Consider the following 21,663-nt stretch of genomic DNA (forward strand, 5'->3'; position numbering starts at 1 on the left):
AGTGCAGGGAAGGAAAGGGATAAACAGGTGGAGCACAGGAGATTTTTCAGTCAGTGCAACGATTCTGTGTGATACTGTAATGGTAGACGCATGTCATTGTACAGTTGGTAAAATTTATAGAAACCTTATTTAATCTATAGACTTTATTTAGCTAATAATAATGTATCAATATCAGCACATCAATTACAACAAATGCACTACCGTAGGATGTTAATAACAGGGGAAACGGGTCAGTGTAAGGGGGGTGTAAATGAATTCTCTGAACTTTCTGCTCTTTCTTTCTCTAAAACTACTACATAAACTACTCATAAACTACTCTAAATGACAATGAAAAGAACATGACAAATGGGGATGAATTTTTTGCTAGAAATTTATAATGAATGAGTAATATTCTTAACAAAAAGATAAAGAAATCAATGACTAAAGTAATTAAAATTTCAAAGATACTAAGGACATAAATAGATAAAACAATGACAAACATGTGAAATATATTGACATCATTAATGATCAAAGAAATACAGAGATTTTATGCCCTTTTCACTTACCTATTAAAGATATTTTTTAAAAAAACCACTAACATTCATTGTAGTAAAGGGTGCAGGCTAATGGGCATTTTCAAATTTTTAAGGAAAGTACAAATTAATCTTAAAAAAGCTGAGAAAGCAGTGTGTTAATACATATAAAGACCATTTGACTCATTCATTTATGCATATGCTCCTTCCTTCATTCATCCTTCAAATGCTTGTAAATACTCAATGAATTTATAGTACTAAAAACGCAGCAGTAAGTATGGCAAACATTTTCCCCTGACACTATGAAGCTTAAAGTTTAGTGGAGAAGACGGACATTTAAAAGGATTCAAATAATTGTTCTTGTTACGATTGCTATGAAGAAGGACTACAAAAGGGCTTGACTTTGTCTGTTTTGTCATAGAAGTTGACGTAAAGTTGAAACTGAGACTAGAAAGATTCCCTGGAGTTAATTAGGTGAAGGAAGGGTGACTCATTCCAACAAAATAAGAGCATGATGGAAACGCCAGAGTATGGAGGAGCCTGGTGAATTCAGGGGAATTGAAAAAGCCTGGCACAACAGAAGCAGAGAAAGCTGCATAAGGAGGAGGGCACAGTGACAGTCTTTGAAGGGTCAGGGACCGATGCCAACAGTCTCCCAGCAATCGGACTCAAGAGCCTTGAGAAGGGAAATCAGTGAGTTTGGTGACTCTTGTAGCACATGAGTACTGTTCGAAGGTCATCATAATGGGCATGGAAACATAAAGTATATTTTCCAGCCTAATCCCCATTATTCAGAAGCTCAGCCTGTCTAATTGAAACCCTCTGGGCAACTATGTGCCTATACCAGTACAGAAATAATGTGATCCTGCAACAAAAAAGGGATAGGCCACAGTCCTGTCGAGAATGTATCTAAGACGCTGGGGTGCCATGTATGAGGGAGACGATGCATCACTGGCTGTGTGTGACACGTTAGGAGAGGGGAGTGTTGTTAGGTGGGTGGGACCTGGAGGCCTCAGAGAAGTGATGTCAGAGCCCGGAGTGCTTGGTACTGCCTCCCTGAACACACCCTCCTGAAGGATTTTTTTTTTCTTTATCTCGTGCTGGATTTGCATGTAGGTTCTTTAAATGACTTAGGGGGTGAAAAGAAAAACTTTATTGTAGAAGATACATGACACTTGCAATTAACAAACTAATGATTTAACTGGGCTTCTAAAATGGGAAATGAAGCAGGGTAGTGACATGTTTATATGTGCCAATTGTTCTATCTTAGAGCTTGAATATTGTACTTTCTTCTAATATTTTATTTTACAGAAGAAATATTCTGAACTACTTTGCTTATCCTGTTCCAGATGGCCCTTTATCTGGTATCGATCAGTGATGAGCAATGCCTGATTTGCAAATGACATATTTTTGTTCTCTCATGTAGGCATTTGTAGCTAAACCCAGACCCAAACTACCATTTATAACATTCATCAGCAACCTTATACCCCTACCCATAATCAAAAGATGTGGAGGTAACAATGCCCAAGTTCCAAATAAAAAAATGGAAAGTATGGTAAGAATAAGTCAAACTAGTACAGAAAAATTACACTTTAAAAATCAGGTATTAAGAAAATGTACAAAAATAAAGTTTTAAAATAGAACAATTAACACCGTATAATCTTTCACCAGGTACCACTCACCATTTCAAAAACATAGTTGCATGATTGTCATAAAAGTCTAACAGCTTCTCTTCAGGAGTTTGTTCTCAAAGCCTCTATGAGAAGAGTGGGCCATACATTTCTGACTGCAGCTCACGGTGCAATATAACCAAGTCCCAGAAGGACTTCTCTGTTCAAAGTCAGAAATGAAAGCTTGGGTATTTTTCGGATGGTTACCCAACACACTGGGTTTTGAATTTGGTGTTATTTTTTTTTTTTCCCTCTCAGCAGGGGAGTGTGTGTGTGTACTTTTTACACTTGCTTTTCTATTTTTGTTAACGTGGGTTGTTTTTTTTTAATTATACATAAAAAGAAATCTAGAAGGGAAATCTGGTAGTTATTTGTCAGGCAAATTTAATGTCAAGCATTACTGAACAATCGCCATCCTTGACTGTTTCTAGGTATGGTGGTAGGGCGTCCAGCCTTCCCCGGAGAGGAACTCCAAGATGGATGAAAGGCAATTACTCCTTTCAAGCAAAGTCAATCTCCAGACCTTTCTGAACTGAAATCACAAATACATCTTAAATTTCCAGACCGAGCCCCTATTGTTTTGCTTGGGGGACACAGCTGAGTTCCCCCAATCCATTGTATTCAGCATTCCAGTTTGCATTCAGACTGAGAAAACCAGAGATACGAAGGGGTGACAATTCATTCATTTAAATCTTAGCCCTGAAAGTAACATTTTCAACAAAGTATTCAGGCATCGCCTTAAGAAATTATTGAAAAGGCAAAACACTAGGGGTTTTAAGGTTAACAGTGCCACCTAAATAGGAGTTGGTGCTGAATATGGGAGCTTTTACTTGAAAGGAATTGATGGCACAGAATTATGACCTGCGTGCGGGCTGAGTGACAACTTAAACAAAGAAAGCTGCTATGCTTAATTTGAACGGATTCCATGAACGTGTTGTGGTATTATGAACTTGTTTATAGTAATAACACTAATGCATCTGCTCCATCTTTGTGCAGTTACCTAGACTACATTGTTTGACACCACCATTCTGCACGAACCTCCATCTGCTGAGATATGTCTGTCATTTCTTTCAATGTAACATAATGTGACAGAGGCTTCATTTACCTAAACTTATCTTGGCAACTTGTACTTCATTAAAGAGAATCCCGCAAGCATCAGTTAAAGCTTTCTTAGCTGGCCATGCATAGCCAAGCTTCATAAATCATTCTTTCACTTTCCATTTTGCAGCTTCTGGAAAGGTAACATTATTGAATTCAGATCACTGAAAAAGAGCAGTACTAAAATGTTTATTGACCAGCTTTTAGGCACTGAGCTCTGCTTTGAATGCAGGCAGTCATATTAACCAAAGCTTTTGAATTTAAAACTCAAGTCACTAATACGGTTTATACTGAGCTATAAATACGTCTTACAAGAGCCACTTTAGCAAAGTTGGTATTAACCTAGCGAAGAAAATATTTTTGGCCCTTGGTTCCCTGTTCCTTAGTGTCTAACCTCTTTAACTTTATTTGTGCTAATTTAAAAAAGATGTTTATAGTATCATTTACCTATCAGCACCAACTCTAAACACTGCATCAGGTAGGTAACAAAAACTACACACTAAGTCCCCTTTTTGTTCATCCCTTGGTGGCTTTGCACTCTACAAATGTCTGTGTGTCCAGTTTGTTCAACTGAGAATCAACAGCTGAAACTTCCTCGGCAACACGTTCAGGGTCAAATTAGCCTTTTGCTAAAAGGTACCAAGGACAGATCTTTTATCCAATAGGCTTGCAAGCATATTTGTGGAGGCATTATCATATTTATGCTTGCAAATTTATGGTCTTTCTTTGAGAGTGTTGAAGATTTGCCATTATGGAATAAGGAAAGGACCTTGAAAGCCAGAAATTGTATGAGGTTTGTTCTTCTGGGGAAAATAATTATTTTAATGTATTTAATACATTACTCTGGCCAAACAACAAGTACTTTATTGCACCCTTCACCCCCTGCCCTGGAGCTCTTGAAATCAAGTGTTTTAGATGACTACATGGCAAGTAATTATGGTTTATTTACTTTGGGTCATTTAGGTGAAACTCTATTTTCTGCTGTATGTGTCAAGTTATCTGCAATTTATCTGTATTCTTATTGACAAAATGAATGGAAATATGATTTTTACTCTGTCCATTTTCAAAGCAAACAATTATAATATGATTTTAAAGGAAATCTCTAAAATAATAAATTGGAATCATCTAACATTTTTATGTACATAAAGTAATTTTAAAACCAAAAGACTTTCAAACTGTAAAATTATAGAAGATCTGGCTCGTTTGACATTTTACCTACACATGGTAGAGAACAGGCTCTTAGTTTTAAATGATTTGACCAAGTTCACTGAGCAAGACAATGGCAAGAATGGAACTCATAAGATTCTGACCACAATTACATTCTGATCTGGCTTATTTTAAATGATAGGGAATAATTTTCATGTCTTAAAATGAGGCTTTGATAAGGAACATCAATTGTAGACATATATATTTATAATAGAAAGTTTATTTGCAACTGATGGATTCTCAATTATCACAGCAAAAGGATGTCAGACTTACATGCAGAAATTACTCCTCGTTCCCCAGGCTACAACTATAGACACTTGACTTTTATCGTGATAGAGAAGGTACGGTTTCTACTATTGCTTGATGCAATAGAAGTATAAAAAATAAATGTTGCGAAAGGTCATATCGCTCAGTTGATTTCTGTGTATGGTTCTTACTGGCAGTGAAAACATAGCCCTTAGATTCATCAGACAACAGTTAATTAGAAATAACAATGGAAGTTACTTAGCCCCGCATCCTCAATTTACAGAAGACAAAATCGAGGTCCAATTAAGTGACAAACAATTATAGTGTTCTTTCCACTACCATATACTATCCCTTTAATCCATCTAAATGAGAGATATTTATCATACTTTTACTAACGCACCAACTGGGAGCAACAATTGTGAAGGGCACTGAGGAGTTCCTCAAGGAACTCACAATCCAGGTGGGAATATGAACATTTAAATCACAAACAATAATGTGACACTTGTCTAAGAAATATAAACTGCAAAAAGAACACAATAGGAGCAATGAATTATTCAAAGGATTAAAAGAAAAAGTGAAGAAACAGAAGAGAAGAGTGGGAGTTTATCAGGCAGAGAAGTGGAAAGAAGCTTTCCAGATAAGAAAATACGCCAGGGAAGGCATTGTATGGGAAGCCTTGATAGTGTTACCAAATAACTAATGATCCCAAGAGGTACTGCAGACTGCTGGGTCATTATCTCTGAAGGATCTAATTCCCAACACTGAATAAATGAAACCAGTATTTGTTTCATTTCAACTTCCTTGGCTGCCTGTCGTATTTTAAATTGGTGGTCATAACTATAGGTGTGTGTGTGTGTGTGTGTGTGTGTGTGTGTGTGTAGGATTGGTAAAGGAATGGTGGTCATTCAGACCTGGGGTTCAATCCCTGCTTCAGTTAATTCTTGTATGGAATTTGGCAATTAATTTTATTTCCCCATTTCTCTAAGATTTAAGGTTGAACTACTTAGTACTTAGTCAGTAGGGTTATTTGCGCCTGGTTTTTAAAGCAATGCCCAGCTAAGAGTAGGTTCGCAAAACATGGTATTGGCAAATATTCATTTTAATGACATTTTAATTTACAATTAGAAATATCCTAGTTTGAGCAGGCTACAGCCACATAATAGAACATCTATCGTCTCCTAAAATCAACATCCAAGGATGTAGAATGACAAGAATACCCAGATTCATGAGGGAATCTCTCTATCTGTGGCCTATAGAATCAACTATTATGCAACTGATTAATATCAGCAAATACTGTGAATATCTCTGATGAAATCTCTATGTAAGCTCTAAGAATTTTATTTCATCTGATTATACATTCAAAACAACGTTGCTAGTGTTTGTTAATTGTAGTAGTCTGGAGCTATATTAAAATTATAAAATGAACTATTTCCCATAGCCAGTGTAGCCTAAAGCAGATATGCATAAGGTGAGTTTCCCTGAATGGAGTTATGTACAATATCTAAAATTAATATGGACCCTGGGTGCAGAGCAATTCACAGAGAAATACCGTCACATTTTTTTACAAGCATTCCTGAATTGTTAATAGTAACCTCAAGATATATTTTAGTATACTCCATGAAAATCGAAGCCCTGTCCATTCTGAGGCAAAGTCCGTTATAATCAAAAGATAGCAAATACTACAGAATGTTCATCTTCTTATCACATTTGCTACAGGAAAATGTTCCTCACACTGCCTTTGAGACCAGACAAAATTTGCCATATGGAATTACTCAAATAGCATTTATTATGTACAATAGCCCCATGCTCTCATACTCATTCAATAGAAATGAACAAATCCTGCTTTGCTAAGATTATAATAGTCTAGAAAACTATTTAACAAAATGGCCTTCCCATTCATCTGGTTTCCGACCTGCTGCACAAAGGGAACATATATTAATTTATCCCTTAAATTAGTAGTCTCTTCCTGAGTTAAAAAGCCCTTTGTAGCAGACAATAGGTTTTGCTTAAAATAAAAATGGAATTACTTCAATAAATAAAAGGTTTTCTCTTTACATACTCAGGTTATCATGAAGGTTTGGAGTTGAAAGAAAGAAGAATATTTCTCTTCAATCAAAAGCAATAAGCTGATAATTCACCTTTTGCTAATTCATTTTGACATTTATTTATTTATTTATTTATTTATTTATTTATTTATGAGCTTTTAATATATAATTTATTGTAACATTAGCTAACGTACAGTGTGCACAGTGTGCTCTTGGCTTCGGGAGTAGATTCCTGTGATTCATCACTTAACAAAGAACACCCAATGCTCACCCAACAAGTGTCCTCCTCAGTGCCCATCACCAATTTTCTCCACCCCCCTGCTCCCCACTCCATTCTACCTTCAGTCTGTTCTCTGTATTTAAAAGTCTCTTACGGTTTACCTCCCTCTCTGTTTGTAGCTATATATTTTTTTTTTCTTTCCCTTCCCTCATGGTGTTCTGTTAAGTTTCTCAACTTCAACATATGAATGAAAACATATGATATGTGTCTTTCTCTGACTGATTTATTTCACTTAGCACAATCTAGTTCCATCCACGTTGTTACAAATGGCAAGATTTCATTTTTTTCATTGCCAAGTAGTATTCCATTATGTATATGTATAGATACATGTATACCACCTCATATTTATCTATTCATCAGTAGATAGATATATTTGGGTTCTCTCCATAATTTGAATATTGTTGATAATGTTGCTATAAACATTGGGCTACATGTGCCCCTGTGAATCAGTACTCCTGTATCCTTTGGATAAATTCCTAATAGTGCTATTTCTGGGTTGTGGGGTAATTCGATCTTTAATTTTTTGAGGAACCTCCACGCTGAATTCCAGAGTAGCTGCACCAGTTTGTATTCCCACCAAAAATGCAAGAGGATTCCCCTTTTTCCACATCCTCACCAACATCTGCTGTTTCTGGAGTTGTTAATTTTAGCTACTCTGACCGGTGTGACGTGGTATTTCACGTATTATCACGTGGTATTTCACGTATATATCACGTGGTATTAATTTGTATTTCCCTCATGATGAGTGATGTTGATCATCTATCTTTTCATGTGCCTTTTAGCCATTTGGATGTCTTCTTTGGAAAAGTGTCTATTCATGTCTTCTGCCCATTTCTTCACTGGATTATTTGTTTTTGGGTGTTGAGTTTGGTAAGTTCTTTATGATTTTTGATACCAGTCCTTTAACTGATATGTCATTTGCAAATATCTTCTCCCATTCCATTCCATTGGTTGCCTTTTAGTTTTGTTAGTTGTTTTCTTTTCTGTACAGAAGCTTTTTATCTTGATAAGGTTCCAATAGTTCATTTTTGCTCTTAATTCCCTTGCCTTTGGAGATGTGTCAAGTAAGAAGTTGCTGCAGCCAAGATGGAAGGTCATTGCCTGTTTTCTTTTCTAGGATTTTGATGGTTTCCTGTCTCACATTTAAGTCTTTCATCCATTTTGAATTTATTTTTGTGTATGGTGTAGGACGGAGAGTGGTCCAGTTTCATTCTTCTGCATGTTGCTATCCAGTTCTCCCGGCACCATTTGCTAAAGAGATTGTCTTTTTTTTTACATTAGATGCTATTTTCTGCTCTGTGGAAGATTAGATGGCCATACATTTGTGGGTCCAATTCTGGGTTCTCTATTCTATTCATTGTTCTATGTGTGTGTGTTTGTGCCAATACCATAATATCTTGATGATTACAGCTTTGTAATACAGGTTAAAGTCTGGGATTGTGATGCCTCCAGCCTCGGTTTTCTTTTTTCAGGATTGCTTTGGCTCTTCGGGGTCATTTCTGGTTCCATACAAATTTTAGGATTGTTTGTTCTAGCTTTGAGAAGAATGCCAGTGCAATTTTGATTGGGATTGCATTGAATGTGCAGATTGCTTAGGGCAGTATCGACATTTTAACAATATTTGTTCTTCCAATCCATGACAAGATGAAATAAAAGGCATCCAAATTGGCAAAGAAGAAGACAAACTTTCACTTTTTGCAGATGACATGATGCTCTACATGGAAAACCCGAAAGACTCCACCAAAAAAACAAAAACAAAAAGCAAAAAACAAAAACAACAACAACAACAAAAACCTGCTAGAACTGATACATGAATTCAGCAGTCACAGGATATAAAATCAATGTACAGAAATCGGTTGCAATTCTATATACCAATAATGAGGCAACAGAAATAGATACCAAGGAATCAATCCCATTCATAATTGCACCAAGAATCATAAAATACTTAGGAATAAACCTAACCAAAGAGGTAAAATATCTGTAGACTGAAAACTATACAAAGTTTATGAAAGAAATTAAAGAAGACACAAAGAAATGGAAAAATATTTTTACTTTTTGAACACAGAGTGTTAAGAGGTTTTGGGGATTTTTCTAAAATAAATGACCAATGACCTCTTTTCTCTATTAAATGACCTACTTTCTATGAAATCAGAACAAAGTGGCAGTCAGCTATTTGGCTTAGAGGCTTGGAGTCCATCCAGTCTGCAAATGGCTATCAAAAATCTGTTTAGCTTTTCTTCCTGGGCACAGCTAGAGAACTTTCCCAACTTCTCTTGCAGTCAGGTGTGGCTGAATGAGTGCATTTGGGCCAATGGAATATAAACAGAACAGATATCACCACATCCAGCCCTGGGCCACAGAATCTATGTGTGGTCCTCACTCTTCCTCACAAACCAATACCTGAGTAAAGACAGAGCAGAGTGGAGCCAAAATATGCAAGAGGCCAATGGCTCACAATGATTGTGTAGACAGATCACTTGAGAACACATACACACACATATACGCCATGACTGCCAACCCAATGACCCAAGTGATCTGATATTGTGACAAGAAAAATACATTTTCTCCTATTAAATCACTGAAATATTGAAGTTGTTTCTGTAGAAGACTCTACTGCTGCTCACAAATATTTCTATTCTTCTTTTTTTCTGGATGCATGGGGAGAATGTTCTTTCCCTCCTCCTTGAAGTTAGATGTGGCCATGTGAATTGCTTTGACCAATGACATGGAAGTAGAAATGTTGTGGGTCACTTAATATATAAACCATGTAGCTGCTGGTACAATAGTCTCTAGAGAAATGAATCAATATTCTTTTCAACCTGTGAAATTTGTGGGTTGCCTGTTATTTCAGAATAACTAGTGTATCTGATTGTTGAAGTTTGTTTCAGAAGGTAGACTGTTCTGATTGGTACAAGGCCCAAGCCTGAGACCTGAGATTTTAATTTGCCATCAAATAAGTTGCTGAATACATCTTAAAATACAATATTCTACTCTCAGAAAAAAAATTGTAATCTATGTCTTAAGTAAATAAAAGGTCTGCTCTTAAGTTAGTAATTAAAATCTAAGAAAGTAATAGTATCAGGAAAAATTTTTAATTGATAAAAACAGGTAAATGAGTAGCCTGGGTGGCTCAGTCCATTGAGCGCCCGATTATTGATTTCACCTCAGGTCATGATCCAGGGTCATGTGACTGAGCCTCATGCCAGGGCGCGCTGAGCATGGAGCCTGTTTAGTATTTTCTCTCTTTCTCTTTGCCCTCCACTACATGCACTCTCTCTCTATACCACCTTGGTTCTGCACATATAATTTGTCTTTTCTACACTATTGACTGTCTTTGTTTTCTATCTTCATCAATCCTCTTTGATTTTGAAGGCTGAACTCTGAAGTCCTGACTTCCCTGGTTACCCTTGTTGAGTTGGAGTCTCCTCTTCCATGTGCCTCTAATGCCTGGGACATTCCTCTGAGTGGCAAAGGTCACAATGATTTCATTTGTTTGTGTGCTTGTCTTTCTTCTCTTTACTGGGAAGTCCTTCAGAGTATGATTTATGTTCATTATTTCTGTATCTTCAGCACCTAGAAAATTATCTGTCACCTAGTGGGTGTTTGTATTATTTTACTAGGACTTCCTTAATAAAGAACCACCAGCTGAGTGGCTTAAAAAATTGAAATTTACTGTGCCACAGTTCTGGAGTCTGAAATTCTGAAATCAAAGTGTTTCAAGTGTTGGTACCTTCTGAGGGATGTGTGGGTAGGATCTGTTTCTGGTCTTGCTCCTCGACTTGTAGATGGCTGTCTCCATGTTTCCATGATGCTTTTCCTGTATGCATGACTGCCTTCCAATTTCCTGTCTTTATAAGGATCATATTTAAAAATCACTGTTCTAATGACCTTATTTTACTTGGCTATGTCTGTACGGAACCTATCTCCAGATAATATTCAACATATGAATTTTTGGAAGCCATGATTCAGTTCATAATAGCAACCAACCAGTAGGACATAAATAGAAGTGGGGGGGGATACTAAATTTGTTTCCAACCATTACTTAGGCCAGCTATGCATTAGCTACACTGTTCTGTATCACAAATAATGGCATTGGAACTCTCTGATACCAGAATATAAAATGGAATATAGAATCCTGAGACAGAAGAAACAATCTTTAACAGGTGTCTTTAGGCATGTATATGACCTCTTACGCTGCACTGATTCACAGTTTATGAAACCATTTATTCCTCCCTCAGTCAGGGCTCCTCTGCTCTGTTAATTTTCATACTGTTCTTCATTTATTCAACTCTTTAGTCTTTAGAACTGGATTCTGACTATACCACAGAGAAGAAAACGCAATACTCTGTCCACTCAGCAAGCCCATCTCTATAGAATAATGACATTCATATAACAAAATAACACTTATACAAATTATGGTTTTCCATAGGTTTGCAAAACCTGTAAAGCCTCTGGAAATCAAGATATATTGAAAAATCCATTCTACCCACTACATAAAAAACACTTAAAAGCATCAGGATTCTCTGTGCCAAGGGGAGAAATTGCAAGGAAAGGTGAAAGGATATTACTATATACTAGGATATTTGCCTTTAACAGGTTTTCCTTTATTTTTATTAAATGTCTATGGTTCCAGCACAGTGATTTCACTTTGTATAAAAGCCTAATGTGTCACAGCATAATATTTTTTGTAAAATCATTACTGGATTTTTAGACAGGATCAAATTTTGCTGCACACGTTCCTTCTCATCTAGTAGTCACAAATGATTTAAAATAGATCTTTGCATTAAAAATGTATATCAATAAGATTGGTAATCAGAGTTGCACATGGTATATGATGGCCCTTCAAGAGTTCAAAACGTATATTTGAGTAGTACAATAAGAATTTGTTTCCTTTGATGTAGATTAGGGGGAAATATCAACTCTTGTGGTATTATGCACATTATAATGCTACTATTTCATTGCCAAAAATGCAAGTGACATGATGGATTGAATTATTTAGTGAATGAGTTCATATATAATATGTAAGTGTATGTTTTTAGATATGAATTGATAAACATGCATAAACACACACAGCTTTAATGTACTAGAGTTATGAAAAAATCATCTTATACTCATTGTAGGAGTGTTCTTTGGAAAAGTATATCACCCTAACTGTTCTAGGTTAGAATCCCATGGAGGGAAGGAGAACCCTAAGTCTCAGATGAAGAGGTGTGGATTCTAGACCAGCCCCTGTGGTCTGAGTGTTACGATGACACCTGACAGGCTCATGTGTTCACGAACAGAAAAAATAGAGATTATTTTTTAGAACAGTTTTAGGTTCACAGCAATATTGAGTAGAAGGTACAGAGATTTCCCATGTACCTCTTGTTTCCACAAAGCATGACCTCCCCCATTATCAATATCCCCCATCAGAGTGGTACATTTATTATAATTGATGAACCTATATAAACACATCATTGTCATCCAAAGTGCATAGCTTACCTTAGTATTCACTCTTGGTGTTGCATGTTCCACTTGGGAAAAATTTATAATGACATGTATCCACCATTACAGTAACATAGGGAATAATTTCATTGTCCTAAAAACCCTCTATGCGATGCCTATTTATCTCTCCCCTCCCATACCCAGTCTTTTCACTGTCTCCATCGCTTTGTCTTCCAGAATGTCAAGTAGTAAGAATCATACAGTACACAGCTTTCTCAACTGACTTCCTTCACTCAGTAATATACATTTAAGTTTTCTCCATGATCTTTCGGAGCTTAAGAGTTTTTGTTTTTGTTTTTTTTTTCTTTTACCACTGAACAACATCCCATTGTCTGCATGTACTATAGTTTATTTATTCATAATTTTTTCACCCCCTGAAAGACATCTTAGCTGCTTTCAGGATTTCACAAGTATGAATAAAACTGCTCTAAACATCTGTGTGCAGGTTTTTGTGTGGACATAAAGTTTCAACTCCTTTGGGTCAATACCAAAATATGATTGTTACATGATCCGGTAAAAGTGTTTTCTAGAAAAATGCCAAACTGTTTTCCAAAGTGGCTGTACAGTGGTGCACTCTCACGAGCAATGAAAGAGAGGTCCCATTGCTCTACACTGCTGTCAGCATCTGGTGCTGCCACTGTTTTGAATTTGGGCTTTTCTAACAGGTGTGTGTGGTATCTCATCACTGTTTTCATTTGCGTTTCCTGATGAGATATGCTGTGTAGCATCTTTTTATATGCTATTTGACCTCTTTATATCTTCTTTGAGGTGCCTATTAAGGCCTTTGCCCATTTTCTAATTGAATTTTATTGTTGTTGTTGTTGACTTAGGAGTTCTTCATAAATTTTGACTAACCGTCCTTTATCAGGTGTGTCTTGAAAATGTGTCCTCCAAGGGGCGCCTGGGTGGCTCAGTCGGTTAAGCGTCTGACTTCAGCTCAGGTCATGATCTCACATCCTGTGAGTTCGAGCCCCGCGTAGGACTCTGCGCTGACAGCTCAAAGCCTGGAGCCTGTTTCCGATTTTGTGTCTCCCTCTCTCTCTGCCTCTCCCCAACTCATGCTCTCTCTCTCTCTCAAAAATAAATAAAACTTGAAAAAAAATTTTTTTAATTAAAAAAAAGAAAACGTTTCCTCCAAATCTGGGTTACCTTCTCATTCTTTGGGAAGCGTCTTCTGTAGAGCAAATTTTTTTTCATTTTAATGAAATGGAGCTCATACGTTTTTTCTTTCATGGATTGTGTTTCTGTTGTATCTAAAATGTCATCACCAAACCTAGGGTAGTCTAGATTTTCTCTTATTTTCTAGGAGTTTTATAGTGTTACGTTTACATTTAGGTCTGTGATCCATTTTGAGTTAAGTTTTTGAAGAGTATAAGGTCTGTGTCTAGATCCTTTTTCTGTGCGCGTGTATGTAGATGTCCATTTGTTCCAACATCATTTGTTGAAAATACTGTCTTTGTTTCATTACATTGCTTCTGCACCTCTGTCGAAGATCAGCTAACTATATTCATCTGGGCCTACTTCTGGGGAAAAACTGCCTTTTGAGAGGTGGCCATGCTCAGCGAGCCTGTGCCACACGCCATGAAGTGACAAGAAGCTACGATGGTAACAGGATAATCAGACTCCAGTTTTCTCAGCAGTTGACTGTGGAAGCCCTGATTAACCCCTTGTTAAACCGTGCTTTCAGTATGGGGAAAGGGATTTCTCAAGAAGAGAAAAATAAACTTCTTATTAATGAGGAGTAAAAGTGGGTGAGCCCTTTTACAGAATAGATGAGAGTGCATTTTTCGCTTAAACTTGCAGAGTCTGCCACAGCCATCCCCGAGTTCAGGCATGCATACACACATACGTATTTTCCATGACCTGGCTTATTTGTCCCAATATTTCTATTGCCCAAACCTGAAGTGATACAAATTTCCAGTCTACACAAGAATTAGAAACATCAACAATATAATTAACATCAGATGGTGATAACCCAGCGTAAAAGATTAGAGAAGATCCCCAGCATCAGCAGAATAGTCTCTGTTTGCACTTTCGTCGGAGAGACAGGTGGATATTTTGAGCTCTGTTAAGCAGTAAAGTTTTTATGTGTCTCTCTGGAAATGAATTTGGATTGATGACTGGTCTGTCATCAGCTGCTTGGAAATAGTGAACCATTTGGTAAATAATGTGGACAGATTCCCTTCAACCTTTTCCCCTGCATTGCTGTCTTTGTTGCTTACCTAATGCAAAGATTTGTTTCTAATTAAAGTGGAGATCTGAAAGAAGACAAATTGAGGGGTGGATATAAATTAATTTGATCACGGAGTGGAAATATCAGACAAATAAAAAAAGCTCCCCGTGTCAGGAGACAAAAAGGGAGCACGGGCAATAATGGGAAGGATTACCCTGTGTCGCGCCATAAGTGATTCAGGAGGCAGAAGAGAAAGCTGTGTTCTGTGGCCATTCCTACAGCAAAGTGGAATACAGCCTAGTTTTTAAAAGGGGCTTCATTTTTTTTTTTTTTTCTGCATAGTCCAATTTGGCAAATCCAGATGGGATCATTTGAGCCTGAACTGGCCAAAGACTTACAATTAATTCAAGAATTGCTTTTAGCAAAATTCCAACATTTTGCAAGCTAAGGGGTTGGACCGAATCACCAGAGTAATGTGCTGTCGTTAATGCACTGACCTTGAAATACAGGACATGCCTCGGTAAAGGGGGCTCTCAGAGGAAACAAAAATATATTGATAGTAGTTGCAGTGTGATTTATTTTAGTGGACTCCAGCAAAAAGTAGAGGCTGGGAATATGGCAAAATGAAACTGTAAACAAATGCAACTTCTTCATTCTGACCAAAATCCTGAGGAAATAAGCTAGTATTAATGAAAGTTCATATTTATGTCTATATCTTTATGAGAAATAATAAAGTGATGGATTACTTTTGTTTAATTTAATAAATTCTTTCATTGTTCCAGCAAGTTTTTCTCAAAGCGAGAAAAATTAATGATGCTTATCCAGTGCTGTTTATTATCAGCATACCAATTTTCTGACGATTCTGGAATGCTAAAAAGAGCACCATTTTAAAATACATTTTATTCTTAAAGTCCTCAATAAACTACAAAGCATAGTTTGGAAAACCAGGAATAATCAAATTTGTCAATGTCTATGTAAAATCACATATGTGTGTGTATGTTTAATTTAAATGCTTTCCTCATATTTGTGTAGTACAGTTATCATTATAACGATAACATAGTTATCACTATATGGAGGAGGGGACTATAGGTAACATCTAAATGCACATATTTTATAGCTTTGGGACAAATCCAAGACCTCCAGTGCTACCAGACTTGAGGTTTAGCAAAACGGGCTCCAACAGCAGTGACACTTGTGCCAAACTTCCAAGTATCCCTTTAGGTATCGCTGCCCCTCCACAATCACCTTTAATCCCCGAAAAGGGATACAAAATATATAGTAGGAAATATACCCGTTTGCTGCCTTACTCCAGGAAGTTGGGCATTTCTTGTGCTTTCCTTTTGAAAATGAAGAAAAACTTCATTGTAAGGCCGAGTCCTTCTATGTAGCACAGTGGCTTCCAATTTTTAATAAAATAAACTTACCTTAACAACAAAAATTACCATCCCCTATATTGTAGTAGTTGTTCTTTTAGAATCCATTAAGATAATTCATAATGATATGATACTCTTTATAAAATCAGTATGCTTTTAAAGAATGTAGATTTTATTAATATCCATGCATCCATATTCATTATTCATGCTGCATATTTTATTAGAGCTAAATTAAGACCAAAACTGACAGTGCTTTGTGTGCATATGAATTGTTGAATGCTCTTTCCCTGGGACCTGTACCCCTCAATTGTGAACTCTTGCTGTAGACCGTTCATATTGCTACCAAATTTCTTCTCACTCAAAATTGCCCTCAACTACCTATCCTATTTCTCTGCTCAGCATAGTCTATTCTCAAGCAAGGTGACACCTTAAAATGTAAGTCAGATCCTGGCATTCCTCTCCTTAAAACCTTCCAATGCTTCTATTTTACTGCGAGTAGAAGCCATAACCTTTGCCATGATCTATAAGGCTTCCAGGATCCTGTGTCACCTTCTTGACATCACCCTTAATGCTCCCTTTCCTTGTCTCTCTGTCTCTCTCATTCAATTTCAGATGCATGTCCTCTTTTTCTGGACAACTAAGTCCAGCTGCTCCCACCAAAAGCTATTGGACTTTATAGCATCTTTGTTTAGAATATTTTTCACTAGGGCTCACTCTCATGATCTGCAAGGTTTTGCTTATATCACCACGTCAGAGACACTTTCTCCAACCATTCTATTTTAAATTATCATTCATGACAATTTAAATTATTAATTTTTTATGTTTATTTATTTTAGAGAGAGACAGACAGACAGAACATGAGCTGGGAAGGGTCAGAGAGAGAGGGAGACACAGAATCCAAAGAAGGCTCTAGGATCTGGGCTGTCAGCACACAGCTGTCAGCACAGAGCCCAATGCAGGACTCAAACTCACGAACCGCGAGATGGTGACCTGAGCTGAAGTCAGACACTTAACCAATGAGCCATTCAGGTGCCCCCTTTAAAAAAATTATTTTTTTTAAGTTTAAATTATTTTTGAGAGAGAGGGAGAGAGAGTATTTCTGACACTTTATACTCCTATCTCCTCTTACCTTTTAAAATGTTCCTCTATAGCATTTGCCACTGACATAAGGTAAAGATTGCTTCTCTATAGTTTATTGGCTGAGTTTCTCCATTTCAGTGAAAGCTTCATGAGGCTTAGAGACACATATTTTTGTGTTTTTTTTTTTCACTACTCTATCTCTTCTGGTTGGAACAGTGTCTGGCACATGGTAAGTACTCAATAAATATTTGTGAATTAATGAATGAATAAATGAATCAGTTATTTTTCATGTTTGATTAAAACATATAATTACCTTAGAACCCCTTCTTGGTAAACCGTACATCCTGGAACTCTATCTCATTCTATCTCAAAATTGGTGTGTGTGTGTGTGTGTGTGTGTGTGTGTTTTATTCTTCCTGAGTGAATTCTGCCTCCTCTAAAAATCACTAGCCTATTAAATTCAGGGCTTCCTTTCTGTTCTCCAACTGCTTCAACTCTTAATAGCTCTTAATAGATCTTCAAAAAACTGCTGCCTGGTTTAAAATGAATTGCTTCAAAATGTTGGGGAAAATGAATTACTGTGTCCCACCCTCCCTATGTCACTCCTTTGCAGGAAGCACAGATTAAAGAGGGAAGTAACTTCTGAATAATGTCATTAATATAAACATCTGACCGAAGTGAGGGAAAGAAGGAAAGGGACACATTTACATAAAATTGAAGGATTGCATTTGAAGAATCAGTACAAGTATGATAATGAGAAAGTACCAAAGAGATAATCCCTAAAACGTTGTCAAAACTTTGTTTTCTCATTGTCGAGAGCCTCGCTAACCCACAATGCACAGCAGCTAACCTGAATGACATCATTTACGCCACCCACATTCTGTTTCTTGTATCTGTAATGATCTTCCTTTCCTATCTTAACTCCCTATGTTTTTTTCAGTCACAGCTTTTTTTTTTAAAAAAAAAAAAGCAAACTCGTCTCCTCTATTAAATTTCCTTTATTCTCCCATTCGAAAGTTTACCCTTGTTATTTTTATAGCACCTAGTCTTTACACTTATTATGCTATGTAACAAATGTTTCCTGCCATTATGTTTATATATGCATTTTATCTAATCTATCAGAGTGTAAGCTTTTTAGAGCAAAGTCTATGTTGATTTATTATATAATCTTCAGGAATGACTCACCAATTTCGCAGAACAGGTACTGAGTGTATGTGTTTGCATAGGTGGGTGGATGGATGATGGATAAATGATCAGTAGATGACTGATAGATGGACTATATACTTGACAATAGCGAAACATTGAATTCAAAAATGCATAGTTTCACTGCCAAGTCCTGTATTCTTAGTTAATAGTAGTTTTATAGCATGTCCAAAAGAAATTCAAAATATTTCTTTAAAAACAAATTTTAGTTGAAATGTACTATATTTAAGAATGGGAGACTTTTAGGGCATTAAAGTTTCTGAGAAAATGTATGGTCATTATTAGAAAGTTTCTTGAGAACCCAAAATAATTAAGGGATGTGAAAAAGGCAATTTTCTGACATCATTGCTTTTCTGCTATCTTTAACTGTAACTCTAGGTTAAGAAATATTTTTAAATGTTTATTTTTGGATATGGTGAAGACAGAAAGAGATGAAAAACATGAAACACTTTTCTTCATTTACTAATTCAGTAATAACAAAATGTAGGACTTACTGTGTGCCAGACACTGTTGGAAATTATCATTTTAGTTAATATTGTATTTATAATTTGAGTCACTCAAAACTTTAATTCTAAAACCTAATCTGATGAGAAAAAAATAAGCCACCTACCAAGTATGAATCTTTTATAATCAGTTTGTTACACTGAAAACATCAATAATTATATTACAACCTTTTAAATTTCCTATTAGAACATTTACCTCTGTTCCAATGTAGATGAAAATGTGCAAATGTTCTCATTTGAGTGGCTCTCCTATTTAATCTCATATTTACCTATAAATAGTGTTATGTTTCCTAACTACTTCTAAATAGGTTAAGTCTTAAAACATATCTACCATCTGTTAAGCCAACCAAAAAATATGCCTATGAAAAATAAGAATGCAGCACTGAATAAAATTAAAATGAAAAACAAGACATTTTTAGGGGGAGGTCACAAGAGGGAAGAAGGATCACCAAAAAGTCAAATGAGCTGGAACTAAAATGAAACCTGAGAGAGCACTTGAGAAGGGCTTTATACAATGGTCCAATCCATCTGAGCCAGAAAATCTTGAATAGTCCATTAACTGTGGGCCTTTCTATCCTCATTACTATAGGAAGGTATCCTAGGATATAGGCAGAAAGAGATTCACTTATCTTAGCTAAGTCAGCAATAAGCAGATGGGCTTCTTAATACATCAACTCACAGAATGGTTACAACCCAAACAGGGCAGCATCAGGTTTTAAAATCATACTCTACTGAGCCTTCAGTAACTGTTGTTCTTTCCATTCTAAGATACTGTCATTCTGCCATACTTTACAATTTCAGTACACTAACATTTGCCTGTCTCTATCATACGTGAATCACATTTTCCTGTAAATTGTCTTATTTATTCCATTTGTCAACCTTGTTTTAATGCGAAGACAGAAATATGAATAACACACTATATGGTTCTTCCAGGAACTCATTGTAGGAGAGGCTGCTGTTCGTGTTTGTGTGTACAGAGTGATAAATGCAAATACAAGCGCATATACATTGTACTAAGGTGAGAGAGGATGTGCGAATACATTTGTAGGAGGTATTGTCTGCAAAGATTTCCTAAACAATGTAATGCCTCACTTGGATGCTGACTGTATTTTTTTTTCCTTAAGTAGAAGGGCTAAAGAATATTCTGGAAGGAGGTAAAAAAAAAAAAAAAACAAGTAGTACAAAAATAGGAAAGTATAAATCAAACATTACATATAGGAAATTTGGGAAAAAATCAGATTTCATGAAGTATATCAAGTGATATGTAGGTACCGGGTCTATGGTAACTGGTTTTGGGAGCTGGAAGTTAATACACAAAAAGCTTCAGTTATGATGATAGGGGTTGACGGCTTCTCCGGCATTGAAGAGGTAAAGATTAGACTTCAGTTTTAGGGGTCTTTTGGCAGTAGAATGAATTATGGATGATTTCTCCGTAAGGAAATGGCAGTGGGAATAGGAAGTAACAGAAAGCAATTGAAAGTAATAGAGATTTGCTGAATGGTCAGCCATGGAGTAAGAAGGATTCATGTAAGATGGTTCTTAGTTTTCTTGCTTGAGAGCTAGAATGAATCTACATATCATCCGCCAAGAAAGTTCATAGGGGATAAGAAAATATTGGAAAAGGCATTTCTTTACTTTGGACATTTGGAATCTGTGGGACATTCATATGACAATCCACGTGGACATGCGAGGTTTTTTATTTGTATTTTAAAAACCTTTAATTTCACAGATAAAAGAATAATTAAAGCCTAAGAGTCCTACGTCTTGAAAGCAATGTTACCTTTTGAGTAGGCATCTTAAAGATGAAAGTTTGTGCTTATTTTTTTCAGAGTTTTTATTGTTTAAGGATTGTACGTATGTAACTATCAAACATAAACCATCTCATCCAAATCCAGTTGGGATATCCAACTTTACAATGTCTTTCTTTTCCAGTCATCTCTAGACCATTGTAAATAGCAGTTTCTTTCAGGTTCTTCATTCTTGTTAATGATCATTATATTAAAAAAAAGTCTCTCAAATAATTCAGCTGAGTGTTAGCACAAAAACATTTTTATTTTAGGGAGGAGAGCCAGTTTCTAATTTTTTTCTAAAAATAAAAAAAAACACTGAGGTCATTTTTTTCAGGATACTTAATTTATCCATCTGAATAGCTCTATAAGAGAAATGCTTTGGGGCACCTGGGTGGCTCAGTTGGTTAAGCGTCCAATTTCGGCTCAGGTCGTGATCTCAATGCTCATGAGTTTGAGCCCCATGTCTGGCTCTGTGCTGACAGCTCAGAGCCTGGAGCCTGCTTCGGATTCTGTGTCTCCCTGTCTTTCTGCCCCTTTTCTACTTTTGCTCTGTTTCTCTCTCTCTTTCTCAAAAATAAATAAACTTTAATTTTTTTAAAAAAAAAGAGAGAAATGGTTCAATGGATCTGAAACCTGGAAGGGAGGTATGGATAGGGTATAGATGAAGATGGGATCAAATTCACATACATTTTTGCAGGCAAATGGAGGCAGTAATGAATATTGAATTAGCCATAGGCAAGTCAGCAAGAAAATACAGACATGTGATGAGAAAAGCCCAGAAAAATAAAATGCTGGTATTATTACACTTTTCTTAAATAATTTTTTAAATGACAAAAAGAACAAAGGATAAAACTACCCACTATGTGTGCATCTGGATTTAATGAACATCAAAGTCATTTGATGAACAAGAAAACTGCTTTTATTGAATCCTTTCGATGTGATCTGCTATTCTTTTATAAGTTTGCATTCAGTTTTCTTTTGTATTCTAATATTCCTCTTC

This window comes from Panthera tigris, chromosome B1 (genome assembly GCF_018350195.1).
Source record: "Panthera tigris isolate Pti1 chromosome B1, P.tigris_Pti1_mat1.1, whole genome shotgun sequence".
Classification (NCBI taxonomy): Eukaryota; Metazoa; Chordata; class Mammalia; order Carnivora; family Felidae; genus Panthera; species Panthera tigris.